The sequence below is a fragment of the Triticum dicoccoides genome, chromosome 7A, assembly GCF_002162155.2.
Source record: "Triticum dicoccoides isolate Atlit2015 ecotype Zavitan chromosome 7A, WEW_v2.0, whole genome shotgun sequence".
Taxonomy (NCBI): Eukaryota; Viridiplantae; Streptophyta; class Magnoliopsida; order Poales; family Poaceae; genus Triticum; species Triticum dicoccoides.
Window position 1 is genome coordinate 50,596,650 of NC_041392.1, and position 3,328 is coordinate 50,599,977.

Genomic DNA, 3,328 nt, shown 5'->3' on the forward strand with positions numbered 1-3,328 from the left:
TGGAAAGCTGTTGAAAACGCACAACTTCCCTGTATTGATCATTTCTTCATATTCGCGACGGTTAAATATATTTTTCTGAATACATAAACACTTGTTTGTACTGGTATAAATGAAACTTTTACACCATTCATTGGAGTGAATCATATAATATACTGTTGGAAAGCTTGTGAATAGGAGAAACTTTTTCATGTAGATAGTTGCCACAAATTCGTTGCCGTTCGCGAATAGTTTTAGAAATGGCTAAAAGAACGTTGCTTTTGCCATTTTTAACATGTAAATGAATGCTCGCACTTGAAATTTGGAACCGTGCAGGCAGAAGCACGTGAACTTCTTGCAACAAAACTTTTAGTCTTTTAGTTTTGTATTCTTTTATTATCTTCCAAAATGTATAGTAGTTGAATTGCCCGTTGTTTCACTTTGAACTTCTGTCACGTAGTTTTGTTCGTGCAGAGATAGAGAGAGGTACGTGCGAGAAATATAGAGATAGAAAGAGATACATGAAAATTAAAGCATTTTTATTTTTTACCTTCTCTGTAATTAAAGAGATACGCATGAGAAATAGAGATATAAGAGAGATACGTGAGAATTAAAGCCACCGAGAGATAAGACAGATACGTTCAGATATGGCATATTCTCTTGTTCATGACTATCCCGGTTTTCAATAGTATGACATTTAGAGAATAGAGTTGTTTAAACACGAAGGCCTCCTTTGGTTTGGAGGATTTTGTAGGAATTTCATAGGATTGGATTTTTGTAGATTTTTTTTAGAGCCTTTTGATTTGTAGGAATGAAATCCTATTCTTATGGAGGAATTTTTCCTATCCTTCACATTTCATAGAAAAATAAACATTAGCTTAGACTCAATGGAAAAAATCCTATGAAATGAGTCAAAGGACACCTCCTTTATTATTTCTACTCATAAGATTTGAGATGCATGTAATCTCATTTTCTATGACTTTTCTATTCTTATGATTTCCCTACCCTATGAACCAAGGCCGAAATGTCTTAGGCCTTTGTTCACTTAGCCACATGTGGCGTATAGCCGCATGCACAACCTATGAGTGGTCATTTCAACAGTAATCTTCCTATCCTGCCAGACCTGCTCGAGAGAGGGCATCTGCCTACGTGCGTGGACCTACCCAGCTTGTCCCTAGGGGCACTGCTGTTGGCTCGGTCAAAATGGATAGAATTAATATGCTACCACGGCTGCTGTTCGACTGACCCCTTCACCAATCTCATCAACATTGAATGACCAGATAAAAGGGGTTCGAGACTCCCGGGTGCTACAGCACCTTTCCGTACTTGCAAATGGTGAGACTGTCACCAGGTCCCATGAGAGCGCCCTCACCAAAGCTGCTATGCATGGCTTTATGAACTCGGTACCAGTGCAGGCCAGCGCTGCTGCTGTAGCGGAATCTACTACAGTACGGAGAGGAAACAGGGGAGGCAGAAACACTTGCGCCCCTTGTGTCCGCACCCTGATAAGAAGATATGCATGAGAGAGGCCTGAGAATTTGTGAGAGACATGTGAGATAGAGTAGAACAGAGGTTGGCATAGAGACTTGGTACAGGGACACGTGAAAAATAGAGAGATGGAGAGAGATATGCGTGAGAAATAGGGATATAGAGAGATACATGAGAATTAAGGCTGACCTTGATAGAGCGACACGTGAGAAATAGAGTGATAGAGAAAGAGATACGTGAAAATTAAAGCGGTTTTAATTTCTTTCCTTTTCTGTAATTAAAGAGATACGCATGAGGAATAGAGAGATAAGAGAGATACCTGAGAGAGGATGCTGGGCGCGACAGCGGAATAACAAAAAAAAAAAAAGAGAGAGATACCTGAGAATTAAAGCCATTTTATTTTTTTCCGTTTTTATGATTAAAGATCAGATCTACACCGTTATAATCTTGACCCGCAAAATCAACGTCCTCCATTTTATATTTTTCTCTAATTAATGTGGGAATTTCTTAGGAGTGCCTATTAGTATAGGTATATATATGTGCAAAAATCTCTGACATTAATGAACATATATCTCGTGCACTTGCAATCTTTTGTAGTACTTTAATGAATATTTAAAATATTTTCCAACTCTTGCTATTTATAGACTTGTCGTCCGTGTCTGCCACATTTGGAGTCCAACTATTTCCTACTGGAACCTTACACTCGACTAGAACTGAGTTTGTCAAGTAACAGATAACCAATATGAGAGGGAGCAGCCTAGTGCAGGCGACGATGGTATTCTTCATTGGATGCCTTGTGCTTTGTGCACAGTGTAAGTATATATCATCATCGTCTTTAGAATTTTGTGTTAACTTCTTGCCACTAATTCTCCAGATCAGACATACATACAAACATACATCTGCGGTACTGCATACTAAGGTTAAATATACTATATAGGTGCTCTCGATAATAAGCAAATGATGGTCAACCAAGATGATCATGCGACGAACACAAGTACCAACGCTACCATCGTCAACTCAACATCTGTAGGCGAGAGCAACAAAACCGAGCAATTTTGCAGCCTCTATCTCGTATGTTATTTCAACTTTGAGCTCCGTGCTAAGTGCTACTGTTGCCAGAATAAGAATGGCGACTGTTACAAGACGAAGAGTGAGTGCCTGCAGAAGTGCCATTCCTACAACGGTTAATGCCCACCTTCATCGGGGTCTCTGGGATAGAATTCCATATGCTCGGAAAATTTGTCCATCGGTAATAAAAGGCACCTTATATGGTTTGGGCAATTAGGTTCCAATTAAACATTAGATAGCCCGCATGTTTCCGTGGAGATCCAGCAAGGAAAAATTTGACGAAAGAAATCCGAGTAACTAGTTGTCTTGCATATTTACAAAGTTCAAATCCTTTGGCTGTGGTGCTTTGACTCGATTGTCTATTATGCTCTTTCATTTACTTGCACATCGCCCACTTGTTTATTTAACACACATCACCCACTTGGTGATTTGCCAGTTGTGGGCTGACGGTCATATAGAATTGTAATAGCACTGACATGGAAAAAGTTAAAAACTGAAAAACTGAAAAGAAGAAGTAAATCAAATAAACAAATGGTGCGCAAACTAAACCAGACGGCATAAGACAAGTGAGATTTAGTCAGGACTCTTTCAGACGAAGATAAGCAAATTGCAAGAAAACAACATGCAGAAACAATTTTGTATCATAGCATGACTAGCAAAAAAGCGCATAGTACAACGACAACCCACGTATCTATATGCTATCTATATGTATATCTATCTATCTATCTATCTATCTGTTGAGGAACACAGTATTTCAAAAAAATTCTTATGATCACGCAAGCTCTATCTAGAATAT

At 38.9% G+C, this 3,328-nt stretch overlaps 1 long non-coding RNA gene across 1 annotated transcript; it reads left to right on the plus strand.

The window, feature by feature from the left end:
• The first annotated feature begins 2,151 nt into the window (after positions 1–2,151).
• On the plus strand, positions 2,152–2,882 carry LOC119334406. The gene is made up of 2 exons (XR_005161317.1): positions 2,152–2,276; positions 2,402–2,882. It is a non-coding gene; the product is annotated as an uncharacterized LOC119334406 (long non-coding RNA).
• The last annotated feature ends 446 nt before the right edge of the window (positions 2,883–3,328 follow it).